This window comes from Talpa occidentalis, unplaced genomic scaffold (assembly GCF_014898055.3).
Source record: "Talpa occidentalis isolate TD23 unplaced genomic scaffold, MPIMG_talOcc4v2.1 talOcc4.14, whole genome shotgun sequence".
Lineage (NCBI taxonomy): Eukaryota > Metazoa > Chordata > Mammalia > Eulipotyphla > Talpidae > Talpa > Talpa occidentalis.
In genome coordinates, this window is record NW_023601433.1 from 86749634 (window position 1) to 86760666 (window position 11033).

Sequence of the window (11033 nt, forward strand, 5' to 3'; positions counted from 1 at the left end):
AATAGAAAAGGGGTGGAGGCGAGAAAAGCCTTGCAGCTGCAAGCCAGCCAGGCCTGACTTCATGCTGAGTCTAAGGCACCAGGCCCAGTCCTGGGGCAGCCTGGTCCCTAGGGGCACAGAGGGCCTCAGCCGGCAGCAGGTCAGGGCCTTGCTCCCTCCCCCTCGGTGTCCCCTGGACCCCCGTCAAATGTGGCTTCATTCGAGTCACCCTTGCCTGCAGTCAGGTGGGGGTGCTGGGTGCTCTGGGCTCCTGAGAGTCCCTGATTGTGGTTTCTTATCAGCAAAACCCCCAAGCACTTGTGTGTGACCGTTAGGAAGAGCATCGCTGGCCATGCCCAGCCAGGTGGCAGCTGCCGGAGAGAAGGCGAAACCCGCTGGGCCCGTGTAGGCTGCACCTGGACCAAAAGCCAGTCGACCCACCCCGCCAGGCAGCGCTCGCCTACTGAAGCCAGAGATCCTGCCCCAGCAACCCCCACCCCCGTACCCCCCACCCCTCACAGCCCCCCATGCAAACCAACGTGGTTGATTCTCCACCTCACACTCCACTGGCCTTCAAAACACATCGCAGGCAAAACCAGGGCCTAGTCCCCCGGCTCACGGAGTTCAGGGATCATGACTAAGCCCTCAGTGGTCATCTGACGTCGCTGTAAAGAGATGGAAGCCAAGGCCTGATTTTGATTGTCTCTTCAGGTACGGGGTCGCCTCCTTCAGGCCAATGGTCCCTCTCCACGCATGCTCAGTCCAACACGGCCCCTCCCCAGAACTAGCCCTGCCCAGAGAAACTCACATCAGAGCACACAGTTCTGATGCCCTCAAGATGACTTTCTCCTTTAGTAGCGCCAAGGTCGATGTAAGGGAACTACAGAAGCAGCCACAACCCCATTTAGGCACCGAGCCCCCGACCTGTGGGGGTCATGGAGGCCCTGGACTGGGCGCCGCCCAGGGCTCTGCAGGTGCAGTTCCTTGGGTCCCCTGTAGCGTCCTCAGTCACGTCTCCAGGGCCTTGCAAAACTAGTTTGCATTTTGTTCTTTTTAAAAACACAAAAAGGAAAACAAGTTTTATGAATCAATTTTGCAACGGCTAAAGACTCAGGAGGTATGTTACCAAGCCAGTTAAAAAGTTCCTGGGGACATTTTAGGGAACAGGAAATTCTCAAATGACCTGTTGTTCTCTTCAAAAAATAGCTGAGCCGTGGATCCAGCCTGGACGCCCACCGGGGCTTCTGGCGCGGGATCCGGCACCCTCCGGTTTGCTCTGTTCACTGCGTCTATCGGAACAGTTGTCTTGGGCAGGGCTGGCCGGTGACCAAGTGGACCCGCTCGGACGGGCTGGGAGCCGGGCTGGAAGCACTGTCGGGCTGAGGCACACTGGCGTCTCCCTTGAAGTCGGTTTGGGGCGGTGAGGCCCTGGTCCCGATGTTCAGCCAAGAAGGGCCTGCAGGCTCCATGTCAGTGGCTCCCCCCCCCCCAAGCACAGCCCGTAGGGCCCCTTCTCGCCCAGGGGACCTCTTGGTGCAGCGAGTTTTGTTTGGGTGATACTCAATTTGAACAAAGGTGGCAAATATGTGCCTTTTACCTCCATTCTGGGCCAGTCCAGCCACAGGCCACACCTGGAGTGAGAGGCAGGACATGGGGGCACCCCGTCCAGTGCCAGCGGGGAGGTGGAGGGTGGCCTTCCTGGCCAGTAAGCAGAGAGCTCAGACTCCAGCCAAGCGGGGGGCAGAGTGGTGACAGCAGAGAAAGGGGAGGGGACGCGGAGCCGGGTGCTTGGGTTCCTGCAGGAAGACTTAGGACGCACACCCCGAAGGGCCCACTGTCCCTTTCCTTGGAAAAAAAGAACCCAACTCCAGATGAGGCTCTGGCTACCAACCTAGACCTCCTGGCCTGTTGCTTCTAGAATTTAGGAATATGTAGACCCGTGTGGTCTTCCGAGAGCTCCCCGCTGACCCCCGCTCTCCACTGCAGATCCCAGACCGCACCCGTGCAGGTCAGTGTCCTGCTTGCTCAGCGCCTGCTCGGGAAGCCCTTGGACTTGGCTGGACCCTTTTCTGCTTCTGCTAATTGTGGCTCCCTGTGGGCCTGGGGTGTGACGGACCCTGGAACCCACTTCCTTCTGGAGCTACGCCTGGGCGGCTGCAGGCACAAGAGGAGCCCACACAGGTGCAGCGGTCCTGGCACAGCGAGTGCTGGAAATAGGGCAGCAGCTGCCATCGGGACGGACAGAATGTGCCTGAGGCTTGGGAGACCCTCAGAACGAACCTCTCCTCATTCCAGAGTTTTTGCATCACCTAACACTTGCTGGTTCCAACAGTGGCCCTCAATAAATATTTGTGGAATGATCGAAGGAATGAGCTAGACGCTTCAGTGCTCTTTGATCAACGGATTTATTTATTTATTTATTTTTAGTTTTTTTTTTTTTTTTTAATAGAGGCATGTTTTTTTATTTATTTAGTTTGTTTGTTTTGTTTATACATGCACTGGGTACAGTCAGAAGCGCGGGAGGGTGAGAGGATTCACCAGAGCCAGAGCGGGGAGCAGAGCAGGCAGAAGGACCGAAGGACACTGCTGAGGGGAGCAGCGGGCGGCAGGAGAGGTCTGCGCGCCATGTGGGACCCTCCTCCGGTGGCCGGGGAGCAGCCGGGGATCGAACCGGCGCTGCAGCCGCGGGCAGCTTCGCAACCCAGCGCTCAACCGCTGCGCCATCTGGGAGGCCCTGCTCAACGGATTTAATAAAAGCGGACGCCAGCCCTCCCGGCACCCCCTCACCCCACACCCCCGCACACAGCACGGCCGGCCCAGAGGGCCCAGAGAATGGCCGCGGCTGTGCTCAGCTCAGGCGCAGCTTGTGGACACTGATTGCAGGATAAGTTTCACATGGCACGAAAGCCGCCCCGTGACTCTCCTCGGCCGGTGTGGGGGGCGGGCCGGCGCCGCTCATCCCAACAGACCTTGACAAATACAGTGGATTTGCACGAAACTCGCGGCCCACACCCTTCAAAAGCCAGCGGTGTAGTGACAAGGTGTAGGGTGAGGTAAAAAGCATCAGGCTTTTCTGCCCTCCCGCCATCAGGATAGATGGTGGATCCTTGTCCTGAATGCATGCCTGATGGCGGCACCTGGAGCAGGGTGTGGGCACAGGTCGATGGGATTCACCTGGGCTGAGCCTGGGCTTTTAGGGTGGCAGCGCAGGGACGCCAGCAGCAGCCGAGAGAAGCAGAACGAATGGAGGAGCAGAACCGAGAGAGAAGCAGAGCGAACGTGAGAGAAGGCCGGAGAGCCCAGAGTGAAGACTTGCTGGGGGCTGGGAGGCCTGCCAGCCTCCCGGCCCCCCCGCATCCCTACCTGCCATGCACCCGGTAAATCCCAATAAAAACCTGCAAAAGCCACTGGGGGCTCCAGGACGCCTCCTTTACCAGGTCTGCTGGATCAGAAAACCTGCCCTGTGTCCATTCCTGCCCCTACACAAGGACAGGCTGAGCAGCGGTCCCAGGTGGCTGCAGGCATCGCGGGGCCGGCGACTTCTGGGACAGAAGAGGGACACAGGAAGTGGCCGCGAAGCCCAGAGGAAGCCTGTGGTGTAGTTAACAGTGTTGCGCCAGTGCTCATGTCTTCGTTTTGATAACGTTTTTGCAAAGTCTCCATACGTTGAAGGTGTCCACACCCTAGAAGCAGGGCGAAGGGGCTGCAGCGCTCCTGGAGCTCAAAGTAACCTCGAAGTGAGAACTTTTCCGACAGCACAGTCTGCGCCCTGAGCTGTGTGCTCGGCTGCCCTGGTCCGCGTTCTCCGGGCTGGGGAGCTCCACAGCCACACACCTTCAGGCGGCCCCGAGCTTGTGCAGCCAGACCATAGGTAGGTGTAGGCTCAAGACGAAGTCTGAGGGCTTCTAGAATGCTCTCTGGCCTCCCTCCACCTAGCGTGGTAGGGCTCCCCCACGCTGCTGGACCGGAACGTTTTCCCGGGGCCAGGGCAGGGGCAGGGGCAGGGGCAGGAGCAAGGGCAAGCCACGTCTCCTGAGCGGAAGATCCGGCCATGCTCGCTCCTCTACCCCGGAGTCCCGGTGTGTGCGAGGCGTCACGCAGAAACCCCAGAGAGACCACGCCTAAGTCGTGTGTGGGGCCAGCCCTGACGTGGGGTGCTCTCTCCTGGGACACCAGCTCCCCGAATTCCTGACTTGGCCTCTCTGCAGCTTTCTTAGTTTTCCAGGGATGTCAACATTTTAAAAATTAGTAACCACAGTTTTCTCAGAGGTCTCGTCCCTTTGTGCGCAAGCACGGTTGACTGCCCTTTGCTCTGGAGAGCCTTTGCCGATTGCCAGAAGGCAACCCGCGGCCGCCACTCCCCCTTCCTCAGGGTCCTGTTGTCACCCGCCCTTCCCACTTCTCTAAGGTAAATGACGGAATGGCCCCTGGGTCCTCTCACTGAGGGTGACCTCAGTGCCAAGGCTAGGCCTGAGGCACAATGTGGCACAAAGCACGGCCTCCCTGCTGAAGAAGGTTACATTGTAGTGAGGGAGACAGACACGGAAAAATGACAGCATCTTGCCATATGGGGCATCCAGAAGCGTGGTGGAGAAGGAGGGGGTAAGTAGAGGAGAAACTGCGTGAAGAAAGACAGCCCCACAGCGTGACCACCGTGTGAGAGGGTGGGAGACAGCATGAGACATTTGAGGAGCTCTGAACTAAGCTGAGGGGTGCCTTAGGGCGGTGGCAGGAGAAGAACCCAGAAAAGGTAATGGTCACATTACAGATGACCTTGTGTGTAAAATTATGGAGGTAAAAATTGATAAAGTGAAGGTGAAGAAGTAGGATCTAATTTGCATCTTAGAGGCATGACACTGGGTGCGGGGCAGGTGGGGGTGGCTGGGGAAAGGACAACCATGAGATTTTTATAGTGTTATCGGGTGAAGCAAAGGATTGCAGCAAGAGAAGCAGATTCAGGAAGTATGAGCATAAAGACTAATGGGGCAGCTTGTGGAGGTATCAACCGTGATCTTTGGTTTGCAGCAATAGGAATTAGTTCTGGCTAGCTTAAATAGAAAGGGACTTTATTTGGAGATTATTCTCAGGTAACTCACAGACTCAGTCAAGAGACTGGAGAAGCAAGCTCTGAAAACAAGCAGGAGGCCTGGAGCCACCTGTAGGGCTCCTCATGCCCACTTCTGCTCTAAGTCATTCTCCACTGCCTGCCGCTGCCTTGAAAACCAGAACCATTACAAAAGCCAGGTTGTGGGAACAACCTTAGTGCCCAACGAGATATGAGTGAATTAAGGCGATGTGGTACATACACACAATGGAATACTACTCAGCACTAAAAATAAATCAACTCTTGCCATGGATGGAACTGGCGGGGACGATGCTAAGTAAAATAAGTAGATGGAGAAAGACAAATACCAGATGATTTCACTCACAGGTAGACTACAGAGAGGCAAAGGAATTGATAGAATTAGGCCAGAACAAACCCAGAAATATGACTGCAGAATCAAGCCAACTAGAAGGGAAGGATGGAGCTGGGGGCAACGTAGGAAGGGGCCCGATGGTCTAGGGGAACGGCCTGCGGTGCTCTGGGGTGGGTGGGGTGACATACAGCTGAGGACGTGTGAATCTGTTCCCCTAAATCATTTACAGCGGACATTACCTTAATGAACACAAAGAACCCACAATAAGATATCACTTCACCTCTGCTGGGATGGCTAAATAAAAAGACAGTAACAGGAGTTGGCGAGGATGCAGAGGAGCTGGAAACTTCATACACCTCTGGTGGAGAAGAGCTCGACCTGGTAAGTCCCCTCCTAGGTGCACAGCCAAGAGAAATGAAAATATATAAAACCTGTACGTCAGTAACTGGCAGAGCCCAAAAGTAGAAACAACCCAATGTCTGTTAATGGATAAACAAAATATGGTCTCATCATATAATAGAATATTATTCCGCCATAAAAAAGGAATGCGGTATTAATAATTGTCATGACATCCATGAACCTTGAAACTATGATAAGTGTGGGCCTCCCTGGTGGCGCAAGGGGTTAAGCACTGCAGTATGAAGCAATCTGCAGCCTCTGCAGCACGAGTTCGATTCCCGGCCAGCCAGGGAGCAACCCACATGGCGCAGCAGACCTCTCCTGCCTCCCCGCTGCTCCCCTCAGCAGTGTACCTCGGCCAGTCTGCCCGTCCTGCTCCCCACTCTGTCTCTGGTGAGTCCTCTCACCCCCTGCATCTCTGGCCTGTACCCCAGCTCTTGTATGCATAAATAAGTAAATCTTTAAAAAAAGGAAAATATGATAAGTGAAAGAAGTCAGACTCAGACATTTGGTGTAAGATTCCAATTGCGTGACATGCCCAGCACAGGCAAATCCGTCGAGACAGGAGGTAAATCGGTGGTTGACAAGGGCTGCAGGGAGGGAGGGGGAGAATGTTTACTAACGGGGAGACTTTTTCAGTTGACCAAAATATTCTAAAATAGACTGTGGTGATGGTTTCACACCTGCGAATATACTAAAAACCACTTTAAAAGGGTGAATTTTATGGTGGGTTGATTACATTTGAATAAAGCTATTATTTTAAAAAATCAACAGGATTGCGCCTCCCTGGTGGCGCAAGGGGTTGAGCACAGTGCTGTAAAGTTATCCGCAGCCTCTGCAGCACCGAGTTTGATCCCTGGCCAGCCAGGGAGCAGCCCACAGGGCGCAGCAGACCTCTCCTGACTCCCCGCTGCTCCCCTCAGCAGTGGATTTCAGTCAGTCTGCCTGTTGCCCACTCTGTCTCAGGTGAATCCTCTGAATCCTCTCACCCCCGCACCCATGACCCGTACCCCCATTCTTGTATACATAAATAAATAAATCTTTAAATAAAAATAAAAAAAATCCACAGGATAGACCATCCTCCAGCTAGTTGCGGTGGGACCCATGCCCAGGACCTAACTGGGTGAAGAGAGGCTGCTCTAGCTTCTGTAGTGGAAGGGGGTGTGGCCTCCTCCCCCGAAGCCTCACCCAGAACTGGGAAGGGCATTCAGCTGCTGGGCAGCCCAAATGACTGCCCATGTGGGACTCAGGGAGAAGACTTGGAAGCTTTCTAGATTCCTGGCCTAAGAATCACCAAACGCATCTGCGGAGGGAGCCCAACCTCGCCCCGGCTGGCCTACGAGCAGACACACAAAATGCATTTGATCGCTATGGGCAGGACGGCTGCACGGCAGCGCCTCACCTTTAACACACTAGTCCTTCCAGGCCCTTCATATCTTCTGCCTATTTTTAGATGGCCTCGAGCCGTCCCACTTTTTGGCCAGCCGGCACGGCATGGATGGAGATGCAACTTGCCAATTTATTAGTATTTGAGTGGGCGGCTTATAGTTGTGGCTATAAGCAAGAAAAAGTAAGCAGAGAGGCAGTGGGCATCCTTTGGCTTATCAAACAAAAATTTCTTTTAGAGTTCTCCCCGGTCAGTAAGAAACTCATCAAGGCCCACACTCGGGGGGACCTTCCCCACAATAATTTGTTCCCCCCAATAATGGTAGGCTGGGAATGTCTGCCAGCCAGCTCTGGGTATGGTGAGGCGCAGGGTCTGTGTGTCACTTGCCAATTTCCATAGTGTAAATGCTCCTGCCAAGGCCGCTTTCAACCTGTCAGTGTCACGGCTGATGCGGAGTCCAGAGACCACTCAGGAGAGCTGGGTCTCGGCCAGGGCATGGCTAACTGCCTGCGGCTCCTGCTCCAGGGGGCCCTGGTCTGTGCAAGGGGTTTCTGTCTCTCCCTGTCTCTGAGGAAGGGTCTGTCGTGTCCTCCTAGGTTGGAGTGTCATCTCCAAAGCTTCCCCCTTGGTTGGGTCTCGTTTATGTCCTGCTCCCCAAAACCAAAACGTCTCTGCAAGCGGCTGCTGCTGCAGCTGCGAGTTGCTAGGTGAGGACCGAAGCTGCTGGGAAACACGGGAGCCGGGCCTGGGTTTATTTTCCTCCGCATTACGCATCTCCCATCTCCCGGCCAGAGATGGAAACCTCCTCCACTCCCTGGTGAATGAGCTTTCGGAGGAGCATTTAACGGGAGATGTAGAATGAGCTGAATTTGGCAGCCTGGACAGGAAGCGCGGCTTGACTCCAGTCTGCAAGGTGGGTCCTAATGACGCAGAGATGCTACAGGTCCTTCCCGTCTAGCACTTGTTACTTGCCAAGCAGGATCCTAAGTGCTGGACAGATATTCTCTTTGATTCCAGAACGAGTCTGTGTTGCTCACCGCCTCCCTATTTTACAGATGAGCACAGCGAGGTGGAGACCAAAGCCTTGCCTAAATAACCTGCTTCCTTGACCCTAGTAACATGTCCAGAGAGCCGCCAACACTGAGACAGAGCCTGACTTACAATTTGGGGTAACTGGTTATTCAGACGAAGTCTTGAGCTGAAAGCTACTAAAAGCGCTGAAGAGTATTTCAAAACATCCTAAAATCACCACCTGCTGCTAAGATAGTCAGGATCAGCAGAAATGGAAGGAAAAAGAGAAGCCTGGGAAGTAACCTAGCCAGGAAGCCACTTTCCTGCCAGGCCCAGCACTGGGCGCTCCAGTGTGAATGGCTTGTTGAGGGAATGTATGAGGTGGGGCTGAGTCCTTGCCCTCCATGCTTTGGGGCCCCGTGGGGTCCAACATGTTTCCCACCCCGCTCAGGCTGGGCTTGGGGCCCCCGATGATGTAGAGACGATTTACCAACTTCCGGGGTGTAAACTCTCCAGCTGTGGCTGATTGCAAACTATCCCGGCATCTCTGAGCCGCCCCCAGCCGCAATCAGCAAACCAGCCCCGTCCAGCTGGTCCTCCATATTGGCATCATCTGGATGGTGCAGGGGCGCACAGGGCCTGAGCTGGGACAGACACCGTCCTGGACTGGCGGAGCCCCTGGGAGCCTGGCAGCCACGAATGTAAATCATCTCGAGAGTAACCTCATCCAGGGCCTCGAATGCTCCCTATAATAAAATGTAACCATACATCGTCCAGCGTGGTCAATGTGAGCCACGTGGAGCACAAGGAAATAGGACACCATGAGCCAGAAGTAGTAGAAACGGACCCTCAGATACTTCACATATGAGAATTGTCAGACACCGAGGGCTCTGTAGAAGGAAACAAGTATAAAAATATCCACCGGGAACAGGCGACTATAAAAAGTGACATACTCGATTTATAAGGAACATTTGTAGAAAGCTTTATAGTTTAATCAGAGATCAAAAACACAAAGGCATTCCGGGGCCATCTGTTCACACAAACAAGCGGAGTGACAGGTGACAGGTCGGTGACCTGGGGCTCTCCGCCCGCTGGCACGGGGTCCCGTATCGAGCAGATCTGCTATTTCTAGAGAAGCTGAATATTAGGATTTCTTTTTATTGTGGCAAAATGCCTATCACAGAAAACTGACCCTTATAACTTTTAAAGTGCACAGCGGCCTCGAGGCCATCCACAATGTGGCGCAGACATCACCCTTACCTACGCCCAGAGCTTTGTCTCTCCCTGAAAGGAAACCCCACACCCCTTAGCAGTGACTCCCCAGCCCCAGGCCGCCACCCATCTGCTGTCTGGCTCCACAGCTTTGCCACTTCTAGATAGTCCCGTAAATGGAACATTGGGATGAAATGGGTGTTTCATCTACGCTGTGGCCTTTGGTGTCTGTCTTCCCTGCTGTCCAGACCCCTCCATGTCATGGCTCGATCGGCGTGGGGCCTTTTTAATGGCTCATGCACACACGCATCCGTGATATCTGGGTTTATGATAGGATATCTTCCCATTCGAGGTTCTGAGGCCCTAGGCACGTATCTGCTGACCAGACACCCTCAGAGGGCGACTGTGTGTGATGGCCGGCTATATACTTTCCCTGCTTTCCCTGCCAGCCTCCGTGTGGTTCATAGGGAATGTGCATTTTGGACAGCAGGCCTGGAAAAGGCCTGTGTTCAGTCTCCTCATTCCTGGAGCCTTTCACCCAAAACCAAAACCTCAAGGGAAACTGCTGGCTCTAGAAGGAGTGTGAGTGGAGATCTTGCTTATGGCTGTGACATTGAACCTGTCTGGCACTGGGTCACTTCTCCACCTGTAAATGACCCACACATCTCCAAGCCATGGGCTCCCTAACAGGGTGGCCCTGCAGCGCCTGACCCATCAGGCCAAGCTTGGCCGTGGTCAGGCTGGCGCAGCACAGCTGAAGGCAAAGCTGCCCGGGCACCTGGGTTGTCCCTGTAGTTGTGGATCCTCCACAGAGCTGTGTCCTGGGCCTGATGGGCAAGACCCAACGCAAAACTCCTCCCTGCAGGCAGGCCGGTCCGCGTGCCCGGCGGGTCATTTGGGCAGCAGCAGCCCGGGGGCTGAGTCTGGGACTTCCACTGCAAAGGCTTAAGTTTCCAAGGCAGTTCTGGGACAGAGAGCCCTCACCTGATGGATGGCGAGCGCCTTATCTCCAGGGGCAGAGGAAGAGCCCCAGTTAAAATGCTGATAATCAGCCAGCTTTTCCTGCGCCGAAAGCTATTTGATAAGCGAGGTCGAACGTCTCTCCCCGCCCGCCCCGCCCCAGGCACCTGTCCTCCGACCCGGGTTTCCCAAAGGGACCAAGGACCGGGAGGCGGCGTCCCGGCGCGTGGACTTCCCCTGGGCAGAGGGCCAGCAGCGGGGATCCCCGCGGCTCGACTCTCCCCACCGGCACCTCGCGTCCCGGACCGCGCCCTCAACTCTGAGAAGGCGAGGACCCCGCGGAGCTGGCCTCCCGGCCCGCGGCCCCGCGCCCCCTCCCCGGCCGGCCGCCCGCGGGCCCCGGCACCTGCGGCCTCCGCGTGAGTGTCCGCCCCCCCCGCGCGCGCCGCAGCGGGGTCCCCCCGGGCCGCCTCCCCGGCGAGTCGGGGCGCGGGCGCCCCCCGGGAGCCGGGGGCGGGGGAGGCCGGCGGCGGCGCCCGGAGGCCGCGCGGCTCCCCCTGCTCGGAGCAGCTGCCGCCCGGCGCTTGCGCACTGGGCCCCGGGCGCGCGGCGGCCGGGCTTTGTGTGTGTGTGTGCGTGTGTGTGTGCGCGTGTGTGCGCGTGTGTGC